Source organism: Aphelocoma coerulescens, chromosome 2 (genome assembly GCF_041296385.1).
Source record: "Aphelocoma coerulescens isolate FSJ_1873_10779 chromosome 2, UR_Acoe_1.0, whole genome shotgun sequence".
Taxonomy (NCBI): domain Eukaryota; kingdom Metazoa; phylum Chordata; class Aves; order Passeriformes; family Corvidae; genus Aphelocoma; species Aphelocoma coerulescens.
This window is the reverse complement of record NC_091015.1, coordinates 47,603,339-47,620,833: the sequence shown is the minus strand read 5'-3', so window position 1 is coordinate 47,620,833 and position 17,495 is coordinate 47,603,339. Positions and strand designations below refer to the sequence as shown.

The 17,495-nt window shown below is 39.2% G+C and overlaps 1 protein-coding gene across 14 annotated transcripts in view; it reads left to right on the top strand.

Annotated features, from left to right (window-relative positions):
• THRB (thyroid hormone receptor beta) overlaps window positions 1–17,495 on the top strand; it is a 169,717-nt gene that overhangs the window by 25,587 nt on the left and 126,635 nt on the right. The gene's annotated exons all lie outside the window — the stretch shown is intronic.

Sequence of the window (17,495 nt, the reverse complement as noted above, 5' to 3'; positions counted from 1 at the left end):
CATAATTCCTTATTGTTCTTAATTTTTTTTTTTTTTTAAAGAATCCAGCTTGTTCTAGTTTAGTCCTTACAAGGAAACATTTCAGAAGATTAAAAGAAAAGTCACAGTTCCAGTAGAGTATGTTTATGGTCTTTAACTCTTGTCACTCCAGATCCACCACTCTCAGCTGCTGAAAAGTCATAAGGATCACTAGATTCCTTTTAATTTGCCTTCTAAAACTGCTGATGAACTTCGCAGGTGTCTGGGTGGCTCTGCAGAATGACTGGGAGCAAACTGTTTTAGGCAAAATCCTTACAGATGAATAGTGGACATGGCGTAATCCTATTTCTCATAATCTTCATTCTGTCATCTCATACTGCCCTGAGGAACTTTTGGAGCCTAGTGGTGATTTTAGAAATGTGTAAGGTGGCATTAGAAATAAGATGCATATGGAAGTAGCAATAATGAAGGAAGAGACTCTTTCACCAGCTGGTGATTGTTTGGAGATGAATTTCCTGATGTGAAATTTCCAAAGTGCTAGGAAGTCATCTGATAACATATAATAAAAATGAGCAGATTGCATCCCTATTATAATTATGGTGTTAAATTTGCAATGCTGCTTTCTTGCCTAAATTCCAGTATGTTTGGTCTGAATTGTTTGTAAGGATAGAGTAGTAATCCATCAAGAATGACAAAATACCATGGTTTGTTTATGTTGTGTTGTCCAAATAAAAATCCCTTTTCCTTTTGTATCTGCATATATTGAAGACTGCATTTACCTATTTGTATGTCTGTAAATGGTGCTTTACAGTCGTATGAAAAGAGATACAGTCTTTTAAAGATCTTTTGACATATTTTTTTTTATGTAATTATGGCTATTTTCTATAGCTTCTCTGGTTTTTAAACACTTAATTAGGACAAATGCACCTAAGTGATTCAATTTTCAGTACTGTCTGTTTACCCATGTTAGAAATTATTCTTTAACTCTGTGTGTTTGCTTTTTTTAAGGATATCATGACTCATTATTTACTCGTGGGTAATCATCTTTAGTAAACAGTGCATCTTGTGAGAGCTAATACAGAGCTTTGTGTGTATCAGTTAAAAAGAGACCCTTCCATTCAAAAGTTCCTGCCAGCTGTCACCTCCCCAGCTAATATCACCTCATAATACAGAGCTAGTCACAAAATACAGGAGTAATGTTTGTGTTTAGAGAAACAGGAAAGCTTGCAAGTAAGCCAGAACTCAGTAACATGTATGACTTCAGGGCTGCAGCAAAATATATCTACTCATATAATACTAGAGACTTCTATTTTGTGTCCGATATCTTACTGCTATGTTTAGTTGGTATTGTATACATTTTCAATTAATGGAAGCAACAGAAAAAAAGGTATGAAATAGAATAACTTAATTTTGTCCTTTTTCCTGCTATGGGAAAAAAATATACTTTGTATCTATTACCAGTTACTTTCCTTAACATGGTATCCTAGGTTTGCATTTTGAATCATTCCCTGGCTGACTAAGTGATGACTCCCTCATTTTGTCTCCTATTTATAAAAGAAGTGAAAAGATTTAGCTCATGAATTTTTCATACAGACTACTGGTTGGGGCCAAATGCTGTCCTCAGTTACAAGTCAGTGTCGCTGGTGAGCTGTCAATGGCAGGGTTGTGAATGTCTTTCAGCATAGTACTGAGACTTAAATGTTTTGTTTCTAGTGTGCTTATGGGGGTAAGAATTAAGGAGATGGTAGATAAACTGATTATAAAAGTAGATAGGAAATAGAGGTTCATTTTCCAGTCCAACATGCTGCTGCCAGTACTGAAGCAAGAGTATAACCATTACTCAACTGCCCTGCGGGTGCTGCACCCTGCAATGAATGAGTACCATATTTTAAAATATCTAGTAACATTATGAAAACCTGAAGTCGAAGCAGAAGTTCAGATCCTAATTAGTGAAACTGCCTTTCCACCTTTGGTGCTGCCAGCCAGAAAAATCTGATTATATTTTAAACTTTCCCAAATGGACTTTGCCTTTTCCCTTCTTAGGAAAGTGCCTATGAAACCAAGAGCAAGGAAAGGTGTAGCACAGAAGGCAGCTTTACGTGCCTTCATAGCCTGGTTTCAGGTTGGTAATATCTCTCTGAAGTTTCACTGTATTCTTTCAACCTCTGAGTTTTTCTGTACTTTGAAGTTAAAAACCAAGTTAACCTTTGACCAAGAATTTCAAAATCACCTGGTAGAAAGCCCTTCCCTTTCTGCTGCCTGATAAATGAAAAACTCTCCTCTGCATATAGGACTCAAAAAACCTCTGTAGAAAAGACATGCGGCTTTATTAATTCTGAATTGCCGTTTTTCTGGATAATTCTCTTTAGAAGGAGGCATATCTTCTAAGTGTTTGAAGCTCTTCCTTACCTTTTGACCTGGAGAATAGAATACTGAGCAAAAATAATTAGAGGGAAAATGTTAGCAGCACTGTCATGATGTGAAGACTTTACCTGCAGCTGGGCTCTGCCAAGTGAATGAAAATGGCTGTCAGCCTCACCAGCTCGACACCAGTCTGATATAAAAGAAACAACCAACACAAAGAAAACTAAATGGAAGTACACCCCTGCCATGTGTTTTTTGTGCTGTTATGAGGAAAAAGATTCCTTTGTGCTGAACTTAAGGTTGTTTTTTCCCATTGCTTGTCTCATTCAGCATCTATTTTCTGAAAAAGGGCAGAGCATGGGCCACTGCTGGTTTCACAGCCCTCTCCATCTAGTGGGCCTAGGAAGTCTTCTCAGCCCCTGTACTAAATTTCAATAGAAAACAAAGAGCATTATCTGGTATAGGGTAGACAGTATATTTTATATTTGAAATTCCAGTCACTGCTCCCTGCATGAGCATCTTGAGGTTTCTGAGTGAGTCTGTCAGCACTTTCATAGATTTCTGTTCTCTTGTAAAGCTTTTCAAAACTTTTTTTCTGATCCTGTGTCTGAATGGCTCACAAGGGCACTCATGGGCTCTATACTGTCTGCAGGAGGGTTTTGTGGCAGGGGAGAGCTGGGTATTGGTACCTCCTGAGCACAGCACCCTGTCATGCTCTGTGAGCTAGAGCTGTTCCTGCTGCTGCTTTACATTCGCCTCGGTGTTCCCGGCAGAAGGCTTCACGTGGAGGAGGCTTTCTGTCAGATGCACAGGGTAGCATCAGTGGCATGGTTCAGCAGATGTGCAGTTCTGAGTGAGATGGGGAGATCTACAGACTGTAGATCTCATGGTCTGTAGAGCTGGGTGAGTGGTCAGCACCTCTCTCGCACCCATAGGTAGTCCAACAAGCTGTGCAGTGTTGTCTGTGCATATATGCTGAATGCTTCTGCTTCAGATTGGGAAAGTCAGAGGTTCCTGCTCATGATGCAGCTCTGAAAACATCGGGGTAGGACATTTTTAGTACTTTTTCAGCAGCTGATATGTACCTGGAAGGGACATTCTTCTAATGGAGGCAGTGTTGTTTATTGTGGGATACACAGTTTTTTGGAAGGCAGGTGGGATGTGAACTATCTGGTACTACCAGGATAAGGCAAGATGGGTCTTTTAAGAGAAATCATAAATGTGTTTGGCACATACACACAGTAGTGTCTCTTGTAAGACTCATTCTTCCAGTGTTGGCTAATCAATTTGGTACGCTGTTTTTGAAGGTTTGATTTCTTTTATGCCTTGTGTCTCCTTCTGGTATTCAGATGTCTGGCTGGTGAGGCCTTTTGATGCTACGTGTTGTATTATGTTGTATTATGAACTTGTCTTGCAAAACCACTAGATTTTAATCACTTGCTTCTTCAATAACGGAATCTTAAATATGCAGACTCCTTAGCACTTAGACAGCTTTATTTGTCTATCAAAATCATTGAAACCAAGTCAGTCTATTGGAGCTGACTATCTTGAAAGGGTTGCTGTTTAAGATACCAGCTTTATCCAGGGACAGCACAGAGGTGAGTAACGGTAGATGGACAGAAAGATTGGGAAAGAATTATTGATTTAAGTATCTTGGAGTAATAAACTCCTGTTTAAGCAGAGCAAGTCTGTCATTATCCATTTTGCTCTTTCTGTGGGCAATTCCTGATCTCTCTAAGGCTGCTGCTGGGTGCCATTCTGAAAATCTTGTCAAGGATAATTGCTGTTGCGAAGGTAGATGTTCGCACATTCTGGAAGATGCCTGGGATATAAAAATGATGATGTCTCTAACTACCCATTTCCTTGCTTTTTCTCTTCTTTTCATGAAATTTTGAAAAAGAGGTGTTAGGGAATGATGCTGGTAAAATGGATTGACTGTCCTTGGGTTTTAAATTCCATCTTTTCTTTGTTTTTTTTTTTTTTTTTTTTCTTCTTTTGATTTCCTATTTTCTTTGAATTTCCTGGATTTTTCTCCACCTTTTAAATTATTTTCTGTGGATAGTTAAAATTCTCAGAGAGGTTTTTAGATATAGAGTATGAACAGTGCTAATTAAACAAAGAACAGTTCCTATTGAAGCCTGTCTGTGTGGCAACATGAACACAGAATGGAAGAAAATAGTATATTAAGAAGGGATCTCAAAGATGTGATAAATCCCCCCTTCTTTGCTACTAAAATGCCTTAAAAATGGAGAGAAAGCTGATAAGGCAGTGTGTTGAACATAGGCAATATACTGTATAGAAGCACAAGTTTAGCTTTCAGCTTACGTAATAGGCAGGAGAAAATGTCACTCCAGATTATACTAGTTGCACTAAATGCCTGTCTATTAAAAGCAATTGAGTTTTTTTTCCTGCTGTGCTGGCATAAAGAGCTGCTGTCTGTCGTGCTGTAGCATCCAACCAACACAGTTTCAGCTATGTTGAACTTTTTCCCCTGAAACTCTATGTCTGTGAGTTACTTTGCAAAACTTGCTTGGAATTATGGATATAAAAGTTGTGTGACAAGGAAGCAGGCTGCTGTTCCATCAGTCTCTGCTTTTCAGTGTCTTTTCTCAGGGCAAAGCAGAATTTTAAGAGTTTTGGAATGTCAATTCTTCAAGTATTGTGCAGGCAAACTGCTACTTATGCTAATTTTACTAGGTAAATTTTGGGGAATTTTGATCCTTAGCATTTATATTCAGTGGTAGAAATAGGATATCTTTAGTTTAAACTTTTAGAGGCACAGTGCTTGAAATGGGCTGACGTAGCATTATGTGCCATGTCGAAAAAGGAGACAAGCTTTTGTCATTGCTATTATGATTTTTCTTCTAAAGTGCAGGCAGAAATTGTTTAATTTGTGAGCAATCTAAAATAATTTTTCCTCCATTTAAGAAAGAGGCTTATTTTGTGTTTGTTTATTTGTTTGTTTTTAACTGACCAGTTGAAAACCTTGGCTATTGTGTTTTGTTTTGTTTTAGGAAAGAAACCAACCAAAGCGATCTTTCATTTTCTCCAAAATATGGTTCTACTCTGATAAGAGTTAAGGAATTAATTTTTTTGCTGGGTTTTGATACTAGATACAGGATCTTAAATTTTCAAATGTGACTCATGATTTGGCATAAGGCCATTTTAGAGTGCATAACCTAAACCATCTGAAGGATGGTATTCAGTTTTTACTGGAAACAAGGTTCCATTAAAGACATTTCAGCTGGCCAGAGAAATGCCCAGGCATCCAAAATCACCACTTGTATGTGCAAACTGAGCTTATTACTTTCCCTCCACACTGTGTTTGAAAGCTTTTCATAGTTTGAAAAAGTTAAAGATTAAAATCAAACAGATTTTTACATCTATCTGTGATTACATAGTACAATGTGATGATACTATAATTAATGATATAGTGTCATTTATTGTAAAACAATTGTATTATTATTGCCTGTATTATTGCAAGGGGAAGGCTAGCAGGAATAACTGATGGCTAGACAGCATGTGAGATTTTGCTATTTTATATACTGCAGTTAAGAATCCTCTGTAATTCTCTCTTTACAGCCCTTACAGCATTGATTTTGTGGCTATTTCACAGAAACACAGAATCATAGAATGGTTTGGGTTGGAAGGGGCCTGCTGTGGGCAGAGACACCGTCCACTTGAATAGGTTGCTCAAAGCTTCATCCAGCCTTGCCTTGAATATGTCCAGGGTTGGGGCATCCAGAACTTCTCTGGAAAACCTGCTCAGGTGCCTCACCATCCTCATAGTAAAGAATTCCCTCCTAATATCTTACCTAAGCCTACTTGTTTCCATTTAAAGCCATTCTGCCTTATCCTGTCACTGCATGTCCTTGTAAAAAGTCCCTCTCCAGCTCTCTTGTAGGCTCCCTTTAGGTGCTGGGAGGTGCTCCAAGGTCATCCCAGAGCCTTCTCTTCTTCAGACTGAACAACCTCAACTCTCTCAGCCTGTCTTCATTGGAGAGGTTCTCCAGCTCTCTTATCATCTTCATGGCCTCCTCTGGACTCACTCCAACAGGTTCAAGTCTTTGTTATGTTGAGGGCTCCAGAACTGTACACAGCACTCCAGGTGCGGTGTCACCAGAGCAGAGCAGAGGGGGAGAATCACCTGCCTAGCCTTGCTGGCCACACTGCTTTGGATGCAGCCCAAGACACAATTGGCTCTGGGCTGTGAGTGCACATTGCTGGGTCATGTCCAGTTCTTCATCCACCAACACCTCCAAGTCTCTCCTCAGGGCTGCTCTCAATCCTTTCTCCACCCAGCCTATATTTGAGCCTGGTACTGCACTGACACAGGTGCAGGGCCTTGCACTTGGCCTTGTTGAACTTGAGGAGTTCTGCACAGGCCCAGCTCTCAAGCCTGTCAGGGTCCCTCTGGCATCTCTTCCCTCCAGTGTGCCAACCACACCACACAGCTTGGTGTCATCAGCAGACTTGTGAAAGTGTGCTCAATCCCATTGTCATGTGCCAACAAACCTGATAAACAATGCTACTTTCTCCTTTTTTGCTTCTCCTTGGTGATGAAGCTGCTACAAACAGATGATTAGGCAAGACTGAGTTTGTCAGTCTGTGATTCCATGGGGCTCTAGTGAGGGGAGACAGTAGCAAGGAAGTTGCTAAGTGGCCTGGCATAAAAGAAATAACTAAATCTTACAGAGCAAGATGTAAAACCTAGCAAGGCTTCTTGAAACAGCAGCACCAAAATCAAAAGTTTCATCGAATGACAATTTATATATTGATAGATAAAAGTGGTGTACTGTGTTTATTTCTGCCAAGGAAACATTTTCCAGATTTTTGTCATCAGTAACTACCTGTGAGGATAATCTGAACCTTGTCGCCAAAATACATCTATGAAGACAATCCATGAGCATGAGCTTGCTGGTGTGTTTCATTCCCAAGCACTGGCCATTTCTCTTAACTGCTAAAACAATGGGGAAAATAATTGGAACATTATAAATTAAATGATCTGATTTCAAATAGGTGAGACTGTGAGTCACATTTTGTGTTTACAGGATCACTTTCTTCACGGCAGAAAATGGAAATGAAAAAATTACTTAGGAGTTCACCATGGATGTGTCCTATGGGTCAGGTTTTCAATTCACTACTGTTCTGAGTGAAGAAAGCAGGTACAAAACAGAAGGAAATCTAAAATAGTTCCATGAAACAAGAATCAAAATAACCTGATAAGTGTCAGCATCCCATGGAAGATGCAGTCATAGTTAATAATTTTGATTCTTCATCGGTGAGGAAACCGCAGAGTGTTCTGTCCAAGTTTTTAAAGATGCCATCCAAAATGCTGTCCAAGATTTTGATTAAAACAGAGTATGCCTTTTGCACAATGAGTTGTTGTGAATGGATCTAATTAACAATGAACAATTGGAACCACGAGAGAACAAAATAAAATAATGGTTCAGAAAATTATAGAGTTTTTCCATTACGTAGTCCATGACTGATCCCAAATACAAAAATCATAGATTGTTTTTTTCTAATTTCAGGGTCAAACACCAAAGTTGAAATATTATATGTAGCAAAAGCTCTTCTGGTTTGTAAAATTGAAAGTGTGGATTTCTAATCCATTGTAGCTTAGCTGTTATATTCACTTGCTTTGTCATAGAATCACAGAATATCCTGAGCTGGAAAGGACCCACAAAGATCATGGAGTCCAGCTCCTGGCCCTGTACAGGACAGCCCCAAAAATCACACCATGTGCCTGAAAGCATTGTTCAAGCACTTCTTGAACTCCTTCCTTTTAAATAGGGAACTAAACAGGTATGAAAACGTTTTCTGAATGAAATTGATAAGAGAGAAAGTAGAATATTTTGTGTCTTAGTATTTCCTATGGCCATGGAATCATACATCAGAGGGATCAAGATGGAAGACTATGAGCCTCTGCCTCTGTCCCCTATTTTCCCTGTCTCTCTCCTCTGCAGCAGGCTTTGAGCACCTCCTATCACCACCAGCTCTAGAGGTGATGCTGCCCATTCCTCCCTCCAGTCAAAATGGCACCATTCAGCCCCCTTGCACCTTGGGTTTGCTCCAAGTGCCTCCTACCACTTTATTCCTCCCTGTCGTGCTGCCTTCCTGCAGCTCAGTTCAGGGACCCATGCCAAAAGTCAAAACATTGTAATTAGTATTTAAAAAAAAATGAGGGGAAACATATTACTAGTGCAACTGATGTCTTTTGCATGGATCTGGAATTCCCTTGACCATCTAATTAATCATAGTGCCTGCCTCCATAAAAGCAATTAATAATAAAGTAGTGAATTTTTTTTGGTCATACATTGCCCTAGCAACCATTCCGATGTGTTCAAGTGTAACCTTAAAAATCCAATACAGAATTGAATGTTACTGATAGCAGTAATCAATTTATTTGCTATATTTTCTTAAATAACGGTCAGATTCTCCCATTTCAGTTTACCAAAAAGCCAGTAAGGTCAAAACAATATCAGATTAAATTTATATAAAATGTTTTGACTTCGTTATTCCCAGCTCAATGTTTTACTGTGGGGAGATGTAGAAATCATTCTGACTTAACAAGAGTAGAAACTGTGGTGGCCATTATTAAATAAAAAAATGTGCATCATATAGTAAAATAACTTCTCAGCTACATTCTGCCCATGCAATATATTGAAGTGAAACCTAACATCATCTTTAATACAGATAGTGGGATGCTTGCAGTCATCTTTGCTTCTGTGTTTCCTCACTGTTAGGACAAGCTGGCTGGCAGCCAGCTTCAAAGCATCCTCAGGGCACAGCTGTATCTGGAGTGGGTCTCCTGGGGAATGCTGTGCAACCAGCCACAGGTCTCTGGTGTACTGGGAACACCTGTCCTCAGCAAGCTGCTGGTGAAACAGGAGATCCAAAATACTGCCTGCATCCCCCATGGTTTAGGGCATCCCGCTCCTGTGTTCATGACCAGATGGACCGGAGCAAAGGCAGGAATATGGTCTTTGTCCTTGGTGGTGTGTTACCAAAGGGGTGTCACTCACATGCTGGTGTCCCTGCAGGAGCCTGATCTGGAGCCGGGCTGGACTCCTCGCTCCGTGGCTCTGCTCGTGCCTGTCATGCAACCACCCGTGCGGCTGCTGGGGATGGCACACTCCACCTCTCGGTCTCTGCTCCCGACTCACTGCCAAGGCTTGCAGCAGCTGACATGCTTTGGCTGGTTGCTGGAGTACATCATCTGCCTTTAGTGTGGTTTGTTTTGGGCTCAAAGTTTGCTCTGCTTGTTCATCATCATTTGCTAACCGTAAAACAGGTATATGCTACCAACTTCAGCCTACGTAGGAGAGCTTGGCAGAGTCTGTGGGCATCCTTTAGGAATGATATGCATTTAAAATCCCTTTTATGGTAAAATACCCCTTACTATAAGTGGTGATAATGCTCAGAGGATTTCTTTTAAAAAAATTTATTTTGCTTATAGTATTTCTTTTAATACATCCTTGCTCATAAACCCTCTCGGTATAATTACAGCTTTGTAAATCCCCATTATTTGTTCTCTCTTTATAACAAAGGATTTGTCTGTTGAGTTACAATTGCAAGTACCTCATAAACCCAGTAGCTGAGTACTATCTGTGATATACTGGAAGAAACAAGCAAATACCAGCATCTTTCTAAAAATACAGAAGTGTAAATGAAGCCTTTTTTATGCAGCATCCAAAGTGGGGAAAATACCACTTTCCCCTTGTCTGCTAATTGTGCATTCCAAGGTTTTCAATGTGCATGAATCCAGTTTTGAATTTGACTACTTTGGTAGATTTTTTTTTTTGTTCTGTTTTCCTTTGGTAGAAATAAACAGAAAAGGCAATTCCAATGGATTTGCTTTGATACATTACTACTTAACTCCTAAGCAAATGTCTTACTCTGTCAGTTTGTCTCTTAATTGGAGTTTAGTCCTATTCCACCTTTCAAAAAAACCGCTGGAGCTTCAGCATGCTTGCCCTTAGCTCCAGAAAAGAAAGCAAATGATTCCTTAAGGCTTTTATCCTGTTACCTTGGCCAGAAACCCTTGATTCAACATTTTAAATTTAGTCATAGTTGGTTATCACTAGCAAATGATGTCATTGTCAGTAACAATGTTTTCCACCACCGCTCCAAAGAAGATGAAGAGAAGTTAGGCAGCTGCAGACACTAATGGAATATAACTCAGTTTCACTGAAACTTTTTGCTCTATATACTGGCGAGAGGGAGACATTTTCCAGACTTTTTTAGAAACACCTGTATTTATTTCATTGTCTGTTTCATATAGGCAACCAAACCTGCCATTTAAAAAACACTTCCCAGCAGAATTGTGGGCCTGGTGATTATGCAGAGTTGTTGTACAACACACCTTAAAATCTTTATAGTATCGTAAATAAGAGGAAATAAATCTTCTCTTTAAGCTTGCTTCCACTGACTTTCAAATGTCAGATTTCCATTTTATTTATTCTTTGGGTATTTTTCATAGCTTTCAAAATGTATGCAGAGCTTAAGGACATTTCTTGCTCAAATCATGCAGTCTGTGCCACAGTTCTGGACTGCACTGGGACAATTTACTGGGACACATGCTATACATGGGATTTAAATGAGGGCACGTGCCATACAGGTAGAAAAAAAAGCAGAAGAAAGAAATGTAACAAAAAAAATCCTGAACTCAAAGCGGTTAATGTGCTACAGAGCAGTTCACCATATGTTGCCCCCATTAGATGCATGTATTAAACCTTTGCTTTCATGGAACTTGCTTTAATTTTGGATGGAAGTACCCTGACAGCTGCATTCCAGTGTGCAGGTGTGATGGTTGTCATCCACCATCCCAGGAAGAATAGAACAGCACCAGTTATTAGAAAAAGCACTGGGGGGAAAAAATACATATTCTGAGTGTATCATGAGTTGAAGGCAGCCAGGCTTTATTAAGTTCTAGGATGTGTTGGGTTGGTAGTGACACCCTGGAAAAGATAACATAACAAAGTCTGTCATGTTTTATTCTAGGACTCAACAATGAACTTTACTGGCTGGGGATGTTATGTGGCAATACTTACTGTACATTTGTCCTTCAAGATACCAGCTTTTTAAATTCAGCCATCTCACAGAAGACAAACCAGGGACAATTAAGAAAATCATAATCATTCATGTGTCACTGGGGTCATTATAAGCAGAAAAGTGTATGCTTTCTGAGAAAAAATATGAAGGTCCAAGTCTCATCTCTGCAGTATTTTATGCTTACTCAGACATATGGACAATGATTAAAATCAGGCATGTGGTGTAAAGCAGTCTGAATCTAAGGATGATTGAATGGCTGAAGAAACCTTGTTTTGACTGTCTCAGCATATCTGCTCCCTGGTTTCTTCTTCGGTAAACTGGCAGAGGAGAGGAGAAAATTGCAGGATGCTGTTTGTACCATCAATCTCAAAAGTGGTGACTTCCACCAATAACTGCAGTATATAGTTAAACAGACATGGGATGAATACCCGAGAGTTCCCAAAACTTCCCATTTCACCATCGCCATACGTCACGTATAAAGCTTGAAGGTTCCCCTTAGATCTGACTATTAGTTGGTTGCTTTTTTAAAGTTTTGATGAATAGCAGTAGTTAAGAAATAAGTATGAAGGCTTGTTTTCAACATCCCGATGCTTTTCACGCTTGAGTCTTTGGTCCTAAACAAGGTTTTCAAGCCTAAGTGGAATGCAGGGTTTCTCATCGGCTACAGTGTGCATCGTTGTGCTTCCCGTGGCACTGGGCCAGGCCCTATGGAGATGACATCCTTAAATACCTTTCAGAGGAAGAAAATAATTGGGTTTAGGGCATATGATTATATTATGTACAGAGGGAATAGCTGCCCTTTTTGGGGATCTGCTTAATTCTCTTGAATTCAATTAATTCTTACATTACCAAAATGCATTAGCTTTTCCTTTTAATGGCATAAATAACGTACCTTTTCTATAAAGAGTAGTGGAATAAATTTGAAGACTTTAAACAACTATTTTTGGTACGGTTTTTATTTTAAAAGTAAATTAATTTATCGTTGTACTTTTCAAAGTCAAGGAGAATTGTGACATTAACATTTCTAATGTAAATACAATGTACTGTAATAGAACTTGAAGATCTACTAGCCAAAGTGCATTTAATCTTGTTAGTTCTTCATTAAAACAGAGAATTGTAATGGAAATACTGGCAAAACAGGACTGCAGACATTACAATCTGTGGACTCATCGTTTACTGGAGAGGATAATAGCTTCTGGACAGCGTTTTTTCAGTAAAGCAGCTTTGAGTTTTTAGCTTTTTAGTATGGTCTCAACAAGCATACAGCAGTAGCAACGGTGATTTTTGTTTCAACATTATTCCACCTCTGAACAGTTGGGTCAAGCTACGTGGCTGAAATTTAAGACTTCTTAGACCCAGGAGGATAACTAGCTTCCAAAAAGTCATTGAGGTCCCTGATTTCTGTGACAGCCAGTCATCAAGAGCAATAATAAATGGTGACTCTCTCTTGGGCACTTTCTTGGGGAGCAGGACAGATGTGAGATGGTGGTTCTTGGCTGGTCATGCTGGTGGGGCAGCAGAGCACAGAGCACATATTCCACTTGCATTTGGCAGTCCATGTGTAGGCAGGTACAGCTGTGGGTGGGGTTATGTTCAGTTTTTTGGCAACAGTGGTTAATTTTTAATCTGTATGTATGCTTTAAATGGAACTATTTTATGAGTTCTCTGCCTCCCGGCTATGATCTTGTCTTTGCTGTCCGATCTAAACACAGACTTTCTTCTGCCTTTTTACCCTGTAGAGAGCATATACCCACATGCTGATTATGATTAGCATTGTACTGGTAGTAAACATTCTCAGGATGCAACCCTAGGTCCCAGAGTTTAGACTGTGCAGACTGTCTGCTGCCTCACAGCACCAAGCAGTCCGAGGCATGCTGTATAGACTTCCAGAACTGGGAATGCCTGTCACAGATTAGACTTTGGCATGCTGCAGTCATGGCTTCTCACTCTGCAGAGTGCATGGCACAACTTGCTAACTACTGCAAGTACTGGAACTCTGAAATCAAATGGCCTTGAGTCAAGACTGGTGGGGCAGGAAGAATTAAATTAACTTTCTGTGCCAGCAGAGTTCCTTGCATCTTGAGGAAGAGATTTGTTGAGGGAGGTCAGTGAGATTTTTCCATGCTGTCTTTTTCTTTCCCTTACATTTTTGTTCTTTTTTACTCCACCTCCACTGACATGCTTTTAATTCTTACTGGGAGTGGCTTAACAGAAGAACTGAAAGCCAAACTTACTGGAGCAGTTTAAGAATGAAATTTATCTCCTGGTCAGGATTGCTCATCCCCCACTCCTTTCTTTTCACTTCCTTGACTCTGATGGAATGAGAGCTCTCTGGCTTTTTCAGGCCTGGGTGGCTTTCTGGGATCTTTTGTGAAAAAGGAAATTGTAGTTACTTTGTTCAGTCAGTCTCTTTGTGGACCTCTGAACACCAGAGCATCCTGCAGGGACTGAAAAAGTAAACTGAAAAAAATTCTGGAGTGGTGGTGAATCTGTCTAGATGACTGAATGGATTTCCATCTTTTGGTAACTTTGTTTTTTTCTAAATGAAGATGCCTGTGATGGGTGTCAGGAGCTTGAAAGTAAGTTTTAATAGGATGAATGGGATTTGGTTGGATAAGAAGAAAAGTATAAGAAGAAAAGTACTGCTCTCATCCCTGATCTGATATCTGTTCAAAGACTTAGGCAGAATATGTACTTTATATCTAAATTTTCTGAAGAGCACCTGGATGTGTTTTCTCCTACTGTGTACTGGATAAGTGTTGGATCATATGGAAATGCATTGTTTTAGCTAATTGAGTGTATTCCTTATAGGGATCAAACCCATGTTTTAGTTAATGACAAGTTGTGTTTCTGTATCTTCAGTTTTTCAGTTTCTGCTGAACAGCATAGAAGAAAAAAGGTGAAACAATAACAACTGAAACTAAAAGGAACATTTTTATTTGTACTACTCCAGGCAGTCAGGAATTTTCTGTGTGCTAAAGTAGGAAATTTTCATCTACATCTATTCTGCTGTCTGACAATTTTAGCAGTATTGGTTTTCTGTGGTTCAACAAGTTAGTGGTGAGTCTTCCTTAAGAAAAGTCATGAACAGCTTCAGTAGCAAAGTACATTGTTTTAACAATCCCTATCAGCAGGTTGGTTTTTTTTTTGTGTTAATTACAATATTTATAAAGCTGAGAAAGTTCATAAGTTGTTCTGGAAAATATGGAACTTGACAAAATATTTATGGTTTTTCTCTTTTTTCTTTTTTCTTTGCCTGGATTGAAAGGATAATGGTAAATACCCTGTTGAATTTACAGAGCCTCTTGTCACTGAGTGTGGACAGTTGTCTACTTAGTTTAACTTAATGGTACTGATGTGCCTTTGATGCAGTCTGGTAGAATCCTCTCAGAGTCTGTCCAAAATTAACACATTTGGTGACTGGCAACAAGTATAGCTTTTACTGTAAAGAGGCATATGCTTAGAAAAATGACACATCTGAATATTGCAATGTAAATGTCCTCACTGTTTTACTTTTTTTTTTTTTTTGGTAGCACTCTCCCCCTCCATCTAAGCAAGGAGACATTAAGCATGAAGGCAGTGCAAGCAGTTAACAGGAGATATATTTTCATTCGAAACTCTTTGCCAGGGTGTCCAAGGCAGATAAGACAGGAAACCTGTTAAGTCTTCTACAGGGACCATTGAATGCTTGAACCTCACTTATCCAGTGTTGTTTTGGGCACACTGGAGTGGAGGTTATCTCCACTTGGATAGAAGCCAGATCTTCTGAGGCTAGAAGTTTCCTGCTACCTGATGGAGATAGTAATGGGTCCTCTTGAACAAATGTCTACTGAGACCATCAGGCTAGACAGGCAGCAGGGCCCGTGAGAACCTGCGATAGGAGGGGCTCATGGCCCTCATTATAGATTGTCCTGTTATCAACAGCTAGATCAGATAAGGAAAACTTATGCAAATTGGTTTTTTTAAGCATGCTAGGGTGTTGTTTTTTTTTTTCCTGGGAGTCATAAACCCTGCCAAAGTAAGCTTTCATTCTTCTTTTGAAAGTATGTAGGATGCGTTAAATATGCTTCAAAGCAGCTTGCACTGCTGAGTGTTTCTATCATAGAAATACTTTGCTTTAAAATCTGTGGATCTGGTCACAAGTCCAGGTTGACTTACAGTCTTCTTCAGACTTGCTTCTGTACCTGCTTTATGGTTTAAACAGGCTAGCCTGTAAGATACTCCTATCTCATCCCAGAAAGAACCATTCTGGTCCCATAAACTTTGTGCTGTGGGCCACAGTAGTATTGTGACAGGTGAGTAATAGAGAATCAGAGATGTAATGTGTCCTCAGTTGCACTCTGGCTAGTTTCAATGGGTGTTTTGCATGAGAAAAGTAAGAAGGATTTGGCTCGTGCTGTAATAAATCCCGCTCAATCCTATTGAAACCCTGCATAGCATCCTGTGATGAAATACTTACTGGTTCTGTCCCTTGGTTCCTGCATGCAAAATCTTCCTTAAATTACCTTTTGTGGGTGACCCATGCCTGAAGCCAGACAGGTAAATGTGAACTAATCTGGTACTGATGCCTTTTTTAAATAGCTGGTTATCAGGACAGCTGTAGAAAAATTAAACTATGAAGATATTATGTTTGACTAAGTAATTAAATGACCTTATAGTTATTCTTCTTCCTTTAAAGGTACATGTGTACAGATACTCTGTTGTGGGAAATCGGACTTTGTAAATGTCAGCTCTCATGAGCTGGCACATAAAAATGGGATCTCATGCTTTTTCTCAAAATGGGTGGTTAATCTAATGATTTGCTGCTCTCCAGGAATGTGTCCTTAAGTTTACCTGTTCCATTTGTGAAATAGTCTCATTTTATAGGTCTCTCAAAAATATCGGGTGACCATACCCTAAATTAAGGGAAGAGCCACTTTTACTATTCACTTAAGCTTTACTTCCCTCAGATTGACAGATTAATTCCTAGAAGATTCTGTTTTGACCCTGCTGTCCCCCAAATCACAGTATTTTCACTGTAGAGCAAAGAAATCATCTCTTCAACCATTGAATCAATTGCATGCTTTGAAGCTCGGCTTCGAATTTGTCCTTGGCAAAGATGAACAAGGTCTCTCCTTGTTTTCCCTTCATCTGTAAATCTCTAACCATACTGACTGATGGCTAATGAAGTGTACAGAAAGTGCTAGAGGTTGAGATGCTTTGCCTATGACTCAGCATGATTTTCTCTGCTTTTCAACAAATACTGCTAATAATTGTCAGATTTTATTGGACTTGCCTTTTTGTTTCCTATTTCATGCTGTATGTTATGCTAATTTAGAAAATGAAATTTAAAAAAAGTGTTATTTTGTTCTCGCACGCATTGGTGACAAAAAATACCCATTTACTTCAGAGTTACCAGAATCCAATTCCCAATTATAATGCTGATGCTTGCAAATACTTCTCCCTGGTTGTAAAGGACTGAACAAAACTCATGAAGAAATGAAAGGTTGATTAATATTTTTGCAGGCCTCAACATTCATTGATTGTTCTGAGTTATGCCTGAACTTTTCCAGAATATTCTTAAAGCTTTTTTGGTTTTTGATTTTGTGATGTGTGTTGGTAAATTGTTGACAAACGTGTCATTCAGAGTGGCTGAGTTGAAGTATGTGTTTATTGAAACTGCTTGATGTTTTCATTCTTCTAAACTGCCACTGACCCTACCTGTTTGGGGGTTGAGCAGAAAATAGCTACTTTTAAAAAAACCTTCCAGGCTGAGAAACTCTTCAAATGGGCTTACTGCAATGCAAACCCATCTTAAAATAGAAAATATCAAATGTCCCAATAAAAATAATGGCAACACAAACACAAATACTATTCATGAAATACAGCTTGAAGTGAAAATAAACCTATTAAGTGTGTCTAATCAGCCTGTAGTTTTGGTGGTGAATTGATGAGATCAGTTGTTTCTATTGATATTTCCAAAGCATTTGAAGTATTTGTTCAGAATAGCTAATTAAGATGGCAGATAAATAAAGGCCTCCACTCCAGAGTGTGGAGAATGATTAACTCTGCAAAATAACGGAGACTTACTACAGTTATGTAAAAAGAACCTTTTA